The sequence below is a fragment of the Pogonomyrmex barbatus genome, unplaced genomic scaffold, assembly GCF_055798465.1.
Source record: "Pogonomyrmex barbatus isolate J1 unplaced genomic scaffold, ASM5579846v1 scaffold14, whole genome shotgun sequence".
NCBI classification, from domain to species: Eukaryota; Metazoa; Arthropoda; class Insecta; order Hymenoptera; family Formicidae; genus Pogonomyrmex; species Pogonomyrmex barbatus.
The window spans coordinates 3,933,226-3,946,711 of NW_028297110.1; the positions used below are offsets into that span (position 1 = coordinate 3,933,226).

General features: G+C 35.6%; 1 protein-coding gene across 1 annotated transcript in view; it reads right to left on the reverse strand.

Annotated features, from left to right (window-relative positions):
- The window catches only part of Lim3 (Lim3 homeobox protein), a 49,025-nt gene that overhangs the window by 20,278 nt on the left and 15,261 nt on the right, over positions 1-13,486 (reverse strand). The gene's annotated exons all lie outside the window — the stretch shown is intronic.

Genomic DNA, 13,486 nt, shown 5'->3' on the forward strand with positions numbered 1-13,486 from the left:
ATTTGACCTAAAATTTGTTAATATTCGCCGCAGAAAATTTCGTCCCGTCGTCGCGCAGAGCGCGTGTAACGACGGATTCGTTTCGATTCTCACATTATATCACCAGCGCACGTCCCCAGAGATAAGTAACAGGCCGAGAGAATTCGCTTGGGAGTTATGGGAACGGCACGACAAACACCAAACCCAAGAGTATCCGATGTACGCGCTAGCATATTGCGCCGGGGAAGCCCGTGGGGCTTTCCGTGCCAGGAGTCGAGGTCGAGCAAAAGGAAAAGAGAGGGACAAACCGTCGCGAACGTCAGAATGGTGGATGGCAAGAGGTGGATCCTTGTGGGGTTTGTGCGTACATGCAAGTGGCCGCCCATTGTGTGTGACGATCGTACATGGTTTTGCGCCGCACTTGACGCACGATTTCGATGACGACACCCGCGGGTCCGAACCAACAACGCGCGTACCTCTTTTCTCACTATTAAATCTGTACTGGCTGGTGCTTTATTCCGTGTCGTGTGAAATTAACTTCGAACTATGTCGAAGCTTTAGAAATACTTTTTCAAAGGAGAAAGATGAAAAGTCTGATAATAAACTCTTAATTTGTAATAATTTGAGAAAATCTAATAATTGATATAATAATTAGAATTATAATAATAATAATAATAATAATAATAGTTGATTACGTTATGCCCTGCGAGTCATTAGATTATTGTTTGTAAAATATTAATTTATCGCTTTTCATTAGAGTAACTGAAGCCTTGTATTTGTTAACGACAATGTGAAGCGGAAACTTGAGGAATTTGCGGTATCTCGCAGGATTCTCGCGTTTGTTCCTTCATCACGTCGGATGCTAACTTCCTGAAAACTATACAGATTACAGCCGTGATCTGCAAGGGGCGAAATCAGAGTGAATCGCTGTAATCATCGGGAACATCGCATGCCACGCGCGCGTTTCCGTACGGCGGAATAGCCGAGAAGGCCCGACCGCGGGCGCGTTTCAGGGACTAGAGGCTCCTGAAGCGAACCACCCCCCCCCGAAATTCCCCCGGGAAATCAGCGAGGCATGAGACTTCGTCGGTAGGTAGATAGAAGCCCGACCGTGCACATCGACCGTCGTGCACGTGTGCCCGAAACACGCGTGCCAGCTTTTACGAGCGTTGACAGTACTCTGTAGCGCACCCTCGTTGTTCCTGCTACCAAGCCAGAAAGGCCGAAGGTGAAACCTGCCCCTGTGCCTGCTAAATTTTCGCGTTTCAACCGAATCGAGCGAAGATTTGCACTTCACATATCACAATGAAAAATCTCTAAAAATCTCCTCTCTCGTGGAGTTATGATTATTTTATAAATGTTTATTTTATAAATGTATGAATCCTCTTGTCTTACAGGAAGAGAAGAAGATATGAAGATTTTGACATGTAAGTGCCATTTTGAATATACAAAACTAAAATGAAAGATACACACATATATTTTTGTTCTAAGGATATTATTAATTAAATAATGTAACATCAATGTACATCTTTTTAATCACTTTGTTTAAAACTATTAAATTTTTAATTTTATTAAATTTTATTAAATTTTATTTAATTTTATTAAATTTTATTTAATTTTATTAAATTGTATCATTGCATGATACAATGATTGATACAATGTACAAACAATTGTTAAAGGACTTGCGTACGTATTTGTTGTTGAGATACGAAGTGAACGGTCATGGGAATAGTACAGAACAAATACACTTTTGTAGGGACAGAAACGATCGAGCATCGTTCTGTTTGCATCGTCATCCTGTGATTTATCCAGTGGTCACGTAGTGGACGCGTTGTGTCTCGATAAAATGCAAGGATAACGATCATTATCGGTTCCTCGCATCGTTATTTGTTAAGATTAGTCGAAACAGGCTTATACGGATGATTCGGATTTTCTGATTTCAATAATTACATACAACATATCGAAACACGCGTTTGCTTTTATATTTTAGAAAGATAAGTTTATATATTAATTTTACAATAATTCTCCTGTAAGTATAAAAACGTTTTAAAAATGTATAAGCTAGTATTAATATCTTTATAAAGTAAGAAAATAAGTAAGAAAAGAAGAGAAAAAGAGAAAATTATGCATTATTTATAAAATTCATAAAATGTATTTTTTACTACATCTCTTTCAAATTAATTTTAAATAGCAAGCATAACTGATACAAGGGAAATTGCTCTTAATTTCTTGTGTTACAATTTATTATTTATTTAACATTTATAAAATAATAAAAAATAAAATTTATTTACAACTTATAATATATCATAATCATAAGTTAGGTTTTGATTAAATAATTGATAAAAACTATATCGATCGCTCGAATCGTAAACGCTAAATGGAAAAGTCACCGAAGCCATCGTGTCATTTCATCGAGGGCGTCACACGGAGATCATTTGGACCTCCACCTGTTACTGTTGCGGTGCGTGTTGAAAACCTGCGGGGATGAGTCTTCGAGTGCTATCGATCGCGCGGGATCAATGGATACAATTATCCGGTCACGTGTCGGACTAACGACGAACAAGTAGCCAAAGAGGAAGAGAATGGAGCCAGAGAGCGCGTTCTCTCACCGGTTCTTTGCCGTCCACGACGTTGATAAATGTTGCACACGTGACGCACATTCTGTCGAGTCTCGCAGGTTATTCAAAAAAAAAAAAGAAGAATCTTCACCCTTCTTTGAACCCTTCTTTGAAGCGAACATTGCAAGTGTCCTTTGGAATTAAAGTTGGCGCTCATTAATAAATGGCGCGTTACTCACTTAATCAAACAACGAAATTAGACGGAGAAAATATATTATTCCGTTCGTAGAGAACATAGAGAATGCAAAAGTGCGAAATGTGCCAACCGAAGAAACCGAGAAAAGATAATACTGAGAGATTTTCCAGAGCAAGTCTGAGAGAATACTTTAGAGACATTAAGCATAATTAATTAATTAATTAAGTTAAAAACATACGCGCTCTGTTAATGTTCGACAGGTTTTTTTATTATTAAAAATTCTAGAACTTCAGTAATAATCTGCTCGTAACATTGATCAGCCTCGCTGATCTTAATCACCGCGTTATAATAGTAAATCGTAATAATTATAGAAGCGACTAAGGAAGCTCTCCCGCGGGATATCGCAGTCTGATAAAATCCGGATCGTTCCCTCTGATCTCGAGGGATGTGGGATCTTACGATCGGCAATCTCTCGTGCCAATTCTCTATCGACGGCACAGAAAAGAGTCGGATGGAGATTCGAATTTAAATGTGCATCTAAATGAAACTTTCGGTAGGGTAGATCATAATCGATGATACTTGCGGAAGTACGAATTAATTACGACAAATCTTCTCACGAATAGAATAGAATAGAAAATATACTAAATATCAATATTTTATTTATAGCCAGTTTCGTATCTTAAATGCAATACACTGAATTTTTTCATCAATTATTATAACAATTGAATTATAAAAATGCATCAAAATCTTTAATCTACATACAATTCGTTATTTCTGCAATCTTTAGTGATATTATTAACATGTTTGAATTTGTAATATAACACGTAATATCAATCTAAATTACATAATTTATATAATATACATAAAATAATCTAAAAGAATAAAGAATAGCTAGAATAGCACAAAAAGGAATATTGTTATAACAATAGAAGAAAACATTTTTTAAATATATCGATCTATACTTTCAGTAGCAACGAAAATATTTAGATGCACACTTTTATTTTTTTATATACGCATGTACACTCTGCCGTACGTACGCCGCGTAGTATTTTTTATACGCTTCGCTGTAATTGAGGGCTCGCGTGCGTTTCGTACACACGCGTAACGATTTCTCTGGCGTCCATGCCTCGGCAGGTTGAGTAATCAAGCGTAATGCTTTCGGGCTTCGAGCGCACGCTCTATTTGCACCACGCATCATAGCTACGCTAATAACGTCCCATGAGGACCTAATGTCGAGTTCGTGCTCGAGCCATAATCCGAAGCGTGCGTACGTGCGTGTGGCACCGTCGTATCACCCATGACGCGCTACAGATTTTCCTTTTTCGTTAACCATGAACCTCAAGAAGAACCGATGAAAACTTACGCTCACGAAATAATCTCATAATTTCGAATATGAATGAACGATCTTGATCTCAGAGCAAAATCATTCGTTTTCCGTTTATTTTTGTGGATGAGTCCAACGAGTTACTTTCGTATATTCGTTAGTCAACAACATTTGTTATTAAAGATTAAAATTTTCCCGCTAACAAGATTTAATTTGAACATCATATTTACTTCGAGGACTTCATAGTTTTAAAATTAAATGTTACGTTTTTTTAAAATGGTATTAGAATAAAGTAGATTAAAATTAATAATAGAAGGAAAAATTCTATTACTTATTTATATAAAGCGTATTTGCATTTTATAATTTTTACATTTTATTATATAAATGTATATAAAATAATCTCAAAAATTAATTGCTAATATTTATATGAAAAAACATTTTATACAAGAAAGAGGAAATTTCTCATATAATTTAAATATATATTATATAAGACAAAAATATATATATATTTAGTGACGCATTATGTGAAGTTATAGAAGATTTATAGTAGCATTCAACATAATATTATTCACAAAAATATTTGTTGCTCGAGACGGAATATTTTGTATTCTGACTTATCGTTAGCATTTCACGTCATATGCTGAATGTCATTGTATATATCGAGACACGTGCGCTATAAATCATACATTACGATCAATTAAAATAATTACAGGTAAGTAGTCTTCGTGCAGCTTGTATCGGATATAGTCTGATCAATCTACACGTAACGTTGCTCTTTAACTTGTTGCATAAATAAGATAGGACACGCGAGGATCGTGTCGTATTACCCTGTGAAAGCCTTTCGATACAATGTGAATACTTCCGAGACTAAGCATGAGATGAACGAGATAAATCGTAGAAAAATTATACATTTGACATAAGTTGAATACATTTATAATTATCCCTTAACACCATACATCAAGTGGTTTTTAATCACCTATTTTTTTTAATTAATATCTTCTTTTATTTATTAAAAAAAATACAATTTTTAAATTTTCCAACTTTTCATTAATTATTGTCTTTTTTATTATCTGATAAAATGTCAGAAAATTTTAAAATCATGTCTTTAATATTTAAAAAAATATTAATCTAATAAAATAGAAACAGTTAAAAATAATAACCATGATTGAATACTCCTAGTATTAAATAATTGCATCTTGATGGTTTTAATATTATTAATTTTAATGTTAATCATTTTGCAATCGTATTACCAATTAATATTTCGTATGCATTTAATTACTTTCATCAGAAGTCTCTATCGCTGATTAGCCAGATTACGTTCCACTTCTTGAGCTTATGTTAGCCTGACTGATTTAGGGCCTTCTGCGCAATGAGCCCGATTTAATCACTCGCAGAATCCGTTCTTCGCGATGGAACAAAGGAGGCATTCGATTTCGGCATTCGGGCGAACACGCTCGTCCATCTGTAAAAGTCAGCGGCGTCTCTCGGGCAAAACGGAGCTTCCTAGATTCTAATCAGGGGCTGCGTGTACCTATTAGGGACATTCATTGTGCGTGGGTGTACCGTGAATACGACAGGGGTAAGTCTCCCTCTCGGGATAGCCCCGTCGAAAAGCGGTGGATCTGACTTCGTTCTCCTTCTCTTTCTCTCTCCTGCCACGAGAACGTCACTTGTCACTTGTATGATTATGTGCGCGATTCCCTTATTTCCAAGCAACAAACTACACTGTCACACACGCGATACATGCGACCCAGCACAAAGTGTGCTTGTTTATATAAATCTACGTGTGTTTGCTGATGATACAACCGAAAAAAAGTGATTTTCTATTATAAGATAAATCGGTATGTAAAAAATTAAGACTAGTCTCGTTTGAAGTAATTTAACGCGCTCATTATTTGTTACCAACAATTTTTGATTTCTAGATTGCAAGCAAAATTAGAATATCGCTTAAAATGATGATATTTGATTATATTATAATAATTAGGAAATGTTAATAATATTAATAATATTAATATTTTTAAGAGTTTCTCTTTTTTTATTACAATTGAAGTCGAAATTTAATAAAGATATCTTTTTCATAATTTTATATATTCCATTGAACTAAAAAATATTTATATATATAGATCTTAGAATCTTATTCTTTATTTTACTAATATTTAACAATTACAAATCTTTTGATGTAAATATTCATAAAATTCTTTCCGCGTTAACTAATCAAAATTCTATATTGCTTCACATATCACATATCTTTTAACATCTTATATCTATTACATCGCTTGATAATTTAATTTTATAACTTGGTGAAAAGCCGTCGCCACTTTTATCGCCTCTCGTATCCTCTTCCCCCTGCAAACATACACACCCCTTCAGGTAGCGGCGTGTCGGACCCCCGCCGCTGGGGTTAACGGGCATCAACGAGCATCAACGAGCACGAGGATCACCTCGTGTAAAAACATACAGACGTCCTCGTGCGGGCTTCCAGAAGTTATCGGGCTACTTCCGAGGCGACGCTACTGCCGGCCGGCTATCTTCCAATGAATCGCGCATCTGTCGTGCATTTTGGTGAATCACTCCGTTCCACGGAACGTACGACGGGCGTTGCTCCATATTATGGCTTCCATGGTCCGCGGGTGTTCCGGGATATTGCGTTCCCGATATAGACCAGCCGACTGACTGGCCGGGTCAGCTGCGGAAGCGGCTCGTGCCATCGGTGAAACCATAAGGCCCGCAATTATGGGGTTTGCGGTCGGCCCCGCGATGATTTGTCGGCCTCCTCCTCGGTAATTAACGAGATGACTTTCAACCGCGGCGCCGGCGACGCCACGCTGAATCTTCCCGCGTGATTTTTTCGCTTTCACCCATCGCCCACGTGGAAGATGGATGGATCTATCCAATCGATTTCTCAAACGTGTACGTCAGCAAGTTTATCCGTTCTAACGAGTCGATTAGATGGATTAAGAATATGAAATACTGAATACAGTAGACTTGTCAATCAAGATTTTTTAAAAATTACCTTCAAAATATCGAACAATTATGTACAAGGGAATATATTTGAAATTTTTAAGTGATTTAAATAAGATCTTAAAGATATTTTCAATGAAATATATTTTCTCCGTAAATGTGCAAGAAAGCTGTAAATCATAATTTGAAAAAAATAATTAGTAAACAAAAAATTGTAAATATATGTTCTATTAAAAAAAATAAATAAAATTATATTTTTAAAATTATCTCTGAAAAAGATCTAGTAATGGTCTCATTATTTATTTTATTATATAACATTTTAACAAATCGTAAAGTAATAGATAAAATTTTGTCGTTTCTGATTCTATATAGTAGATTCTATATAGATTCTATATTAGCCCGTATAATTAATGATACTTAAATTTAATATGTTTTTTCTATATATTTATATTTTCAATACTTTTCTTTTATAAAACATTTTTTAATTTTTAATATTAATATATTGCAACTCTGTAATTTTGCTGCCAAACTTTGTTTTACTCGGTATGCAATGTAACTTGTTTCCGTTTTATTGATAACGTGCACGAACAAACAGCTTTCATTTACGTCCAAACTGCAGTGCACATATTATAAAATATATAAAATTATAGCGAAACATTACTATAATGATCATTTCCCACCAGAGAAATTAATTTAATTGACCGAATGTTATCAAAGCATCTTTTTTTTTTTAAACAAACGTTTATTAAATAAATTTAATCGCACAGCAGCGCACTGTACACAAGTGTATCATTTATACAAAAAATTTATATTTTCAAATGTTATATTAAATATAAATCGGAAAAGCGCCTCTATCGCGCCTGCGGCAAAAGGGTCGTTTTGAAATTTTATTCCCTCTGGTCGGCTCGGATATTATTTAGCGCGTCGCGTTGGCTGTATGTTTACCAAAGCCTTTCCATTCTGCGACCACAGAGAGAGAGAGAGAGAGAGAGAGAGAGAGAGAGAGAGAGAGAGAGAGAGAGAGAGCTTGCCTGTGCAATCGATATATGAAGCACCGTGACCGCGGCGCTCCCCGGAGAGAATCGCGATATGTATTTTCAGAAAACGTGCTTGCATGCTCTTCGAGCATACCCTCGCCAGTTCGCGAGCTTCTGTTTGCACGCGGTACCTTTCATCCGTGGCTGTTTACCGTTTGATCTTATTATTTCATTCGTCTAAATTTAAACACTTCACCCCTGTGATGCCGCGGTTTGTTTTTTCCCGTACCGCGAGATGACACGGAACCGGATAATTCGATCGCAGGGGTCCACCATTCATCCCTCCAGTTCTTGACGATAACGAATTTATAGTATAGTCTAGTATAGTCTCAAAATATCGCTCTTTTTTTGATCATCAAATATTAAAAAATTGAAAAAACAATTAATTGAGAGATGGAATATTTACACAAACATTTTTAAAATTTAAAACTATAATAAGTTTATAATAAAAAAGTGTTGAAATGAAATATTATTTAAAAAATATGAAACTGAAGCAATTTTTAATTATATTATTTAATTATATATTATAAATATTTTATTGAGAAGCTTGTATCCAAAAGTTGATAAAAGAGTATAATAATTGAGATAACAACCGATCGATTCAATGAAATATATACTCCTTTCGGTTTTACCAATTTTTGATTCGTTAGAAATAAAAATTTTAGTTTAAAAGTTTTGATAGAAGAAGAATTTAGTGATTGTTTTTCGAATAAGAACAACATTGTTTTATTATGACAAGAAATTAAAATTATATTATAATAAAAATATAAGGAATAAATAACTCCTAAACGTAAAGTACTTTTTTCAAGCAATTTTTGATGAAAATCACAGAGGACGCAAGAGAAATCAAAATTATTGCGAACCCTCGAAACGGAGCGTTAACCGCGTTACAGGCATTGGTATAAGCCAAACCAAACATTGACATGTTCAATCATAGCGATCTCTCATAGTCAGCTAGGCCGATGACGGAGGAGAACAAGGAAGAGAAGGAGGAAGAGGAGGTGAAAGAACAGAGAGAGGGAGGCATGAACAAGCGCAGGATATATACAGGATCAGACAGACAGAGAGAGAGAGAGAGAGAGAGAGAGAGAGAGAGAAAGAGAAAGAGAGAGAGAACCGCATCGTACACCATCTGGCCTTTGACGAGGGGGTTAGCACTAAGGGGTAGAAATTGAAATGAAAACAGGGCGCTACCCCAAAACCGTGCCACGTCTTTGCTATGGTTGTCAATGAGGGCTATTAGGGGACGATATGTTTTTCTTCTTCACAGATTTCCTCTGTGACGCGTTGACTTCACGTAGACACGATGATGAGAGCGATGATTGCTCGTCCATGACAAGCAGATGAGGCGACGCGAAAAGAGTACGACGCAATATGATTGTTATCCATTCTCGTTGTAATTGACAAACGCAAATGAAACATCAAAAATATTACGAATATCACTCGTGATGCTATCGATTGCTATGCGATCGAATAACAGTTTAATTTACAACGCAGAAAGCAAATATAAAATATAAAGTCATAAAATAAATTGTAAAAACGTAAAATAAATTGTAATATGTTTTCGAGTTTTATGTTCGACATATTATCTATTAATTTAATTTCTTATAAAAAATTTGCGATTTATTAAGTATCAATTATAAGTATCAGTTATAAGTATCAATTTCTCAATTTAACGTAATTAAATATCTGAATTATGTTAAAAAAAAGAAAAAAGAAATAATAATTGTAAAATTTATATTCGGAATGTATTTAAAAATTTTATTTTTATTTTATACAAAACGGATAACTAAGATGAATTATTGTTTATATACGTTACATTTTTTGCTAATAATATCCTTAAAAATATCCTTCGCATTATTTCAGTCAATCATGAATTACCGTGATCAATATTGATTGATCTTTTTAACAACATAACATCTGATAATTGTTAATATAAATTTATGAGTAATGATATTGAACTCCATGATAAATGATTCTAGAGGATCATAAATGATGTATATAATGTTCGTTTATTGTTCTAATTGAAGTATGCGGGCAGTACTCGAATTTTGAATATCTGCGGGTTATTTTCATCATATTGTTTACACATCGATCGCACGATGGATAACGATATATCTCATTTACAAACTATAAAGAAATTATAAATTATCTGATGAAAATTACGAAATTAATGTTCATTATGTATACATGTAAATTAGCAAAATGATGAATGTTATATTACATATTAACATGAGAAAAATATAAATTTCATATTTAATATAACCATAAATGTAAATATTATTAGTAAATATTATGTAAATATTAGAGAGAGAGAGAGAGAGAGAGAGAGAGAGAGAGAGAGAGGGCTCTAGAAAAAAGATATTTTCTATTTTTTCCTATTTTTTAATATTTGATCGAAAAGGTTGATTATAAATTTCGATTAAAAATTTGAAATTCCAAATAAATTTAATTTATCAATTGTTAATAATATTCGCATTAATCATATTTTATAAAATAATAAAATTGTAAAGTTCACTATATATATATATTTAGATTTATTATATCATATTTACATTGTACATTGTATTATATTCAAGTGTATTGAGAATATTGTTAATCGACAAGTTATATTTATGAGTTATCGATCACGGCGCGAGGAAAAAAAATGCGAATTATACATATTACACGTGGTAACGATGTCCTGAATAGTGTTCGAGCTGCCTCGACGAGCACTTGGCGTAAGAGCATTGAGAAGGTCACGTGTCGACTCGTGCACACCGGATGTCATGGTTTTGTCGTATTTAGCGCCTCCTCTATGGTCTATTCACTTCGCGGTAAAAGCATGGGCGTTTCCTTTTCCGCCTAAATAATCAACAACGAGGTGCAGAGACCCGTGCCATGAGAAACGAGCGCACGTGATAACAACTGAACAACAATTGACTTTGGATAACAATTGAAATAATATTTTTTTTTTTATATTACTATTTCCTAATCCTAACATAGATACTTATCTTATATCTTATCTCAAAAATATTATCAACATTAAAAAGAGCTAACGAAATTTTATAATCGTTATATCAATTTTACATCCTCGTAAATAAAAAATGAAAAAGATTTCTAAGCACGTCAAAAAAAAAATTATTAAAATCTTTCTCAAACGATGATTTGTAAATGGGGGAAATACTATATATTAAGATGACATGTCATTTTTTTTCTCGTTGATAAACTCGCCATTATTGGCTTACTTCATTTACACGGATAAGCTGATGACATTTTCACGGATAATTACGTAACGAGAGCATGGGAACTAGGCTACGGAATGCTTCGATTTAGCGTCGCCATAAATCTACGCGTAATTTGCAATGCGTGCCATGGACGAGCGTGTGGGATTCCTCTGGTGAGCGTAGGAGTGCCGCGTCAAGTATTGTTCCGGGACAACCATTTCATCTACAATAGGCGTTGACGCCTATTGTACAAAATCGTGAAGCAATGATCGTGATCGATCACGATTTACCGTGATATCAAATGACTGCTGTTGACTGCGTGCGAGATAAACTCAAGGATATTGTAGGCAAATTTTTCAAGAGATTTTTTTCGAGAAGTATGTTCTTGCTTGAGGGATGAAATAAAGAAAAGAAGAAAGAAATAAAGAAAAAAATCGAGTTCAATCAGGAAAAACAAAAAATTTATAAATTTGTGTATAACTTTCCTGCTGAAAAATTATACTGAAAAAAATTCCATTTCACTGTAACATTAAATTTCATTTTGTACTTCTCTCGCGTTGTACAATTACTTTTAATAACATATACATTTCACTTTGCCCTACTTTGTATTCGATACTCTGCTCGGTTTGATAAATTTCCATTTCGCATTTCAATGATATATTGTTCTCCCACTAATGATTTTCTGATCCTCTACAATGTTATCGTGGACATCACCCACTTACGCATCGCGCGGGGGAGGAGAGGGGCAGGGAGAAAAAGTAATGGGGTTACCGAAGAAAGCCGACTACGGGGGAACTAGATACGCAGAGATAGATAGATAGATAGACCGATAGCTATAGATACGGGAAGAGAAACGGTGCGAATGTACAATTATCCTAATGGAGCCGTAAACACCAGTACGCATTATCGATTCGACGTAAGCACTTTTATATCGACTCTCTACGTAACTTATTAAGCTAAAGTATATAACACTTAGCACAACAAGAAGCAATTCTTTGTATGCGTGAATTTTTTACTCGCGCATATTTCGTTGCTTCTACGTCAAACACGTTGTTTATTTTTCAAAGAACCTTATCTTCTTTTTCTATTAATCCTTAAAACGCGCGAAGAGTATATTTTAGATTACAAGAGAAGTGGAAGCAAAAGTGGTTCAAGAGCGGAAATGAAAAGTTTAGTTTGAAAATTAAATATTTAGAGAGTTAAAATTGAAGAGGTAGCGTAGATAAAGTCGTTGAAAAGTTTGATGATTCCAACAATACGTTTTTAATCAGAAAGCTCTTTCTCTCAAAGAGGCTCTTTCCACCATCTTCTCGTTCGAGCTGCAAAGTCTGCCGCGAAGCCGTCTAATCGATTATTCCCAATTAACGGGCGGCCCACGAAAATCGGCAACAAACCCAGCGGGAAGGCAATCCTCGTACGTTGCCGGCACGAGAGACGTCGGAATGAACAATCCACTCGTCAGTACGGCCACGTGCTCGCACGTGCCAGGAACGTGCCGCGACAACTGGTGCCCCGCTCGCCTGTCGCGTCATGTGCCCCGATGAATATGTACCACCCTGTACGTCGGGGATGACAAGCGCGTGTTGCTCCGCGGGGTGAAGGATTACTCCGTGTGCGATGATTGTTACTCTTTCTCTATCCTCGTAAGCGGAGACCGCCCAGACTGAACGCCTCTCTTCAATCTTGTGGCGACTCTCTCTTTAAAGTGGTAGCGACGAGAGCGACGACGCGGCCTCCTTGAATCGTCGCGAGCCGTCGTAAAAAATAAGGCACCCCTCTCTGTATCCATATTTCTGCATGTAATTCTCAGATAAAAATGCACGCGGAATACGATCGCCCGCATTCCGCTCGAGTATCACACTTTGAAGTGGACGACGTGGACAATAAAGCTCTCAGAGATGTAACTTCTAATCGACAATAGTGTCCCGCGACCAACTGTCGCGCTTAGATCAAAAAGTTGAACGTGTTTTGGAGAACATATGGGACAGAGTCGAGTGTTTCGTGACCCTTTTCGCAACAGACTACTTGAAGGATTGATACCATCATTCGGGCTTTCTTCTTTGCAAATTGACACGCTCTCGAGTTCCCTACATAGTTTATCTTCCACCCAATTCTCAATGTCGAAACTCATCTCTCATCCCAGTAAAGAATTGTCTTCGGTATTTAAGGAAATGCGGTGTCATTCAAATAGATTGAAATTTCGATCGTAGAGACAGCAAGATGAT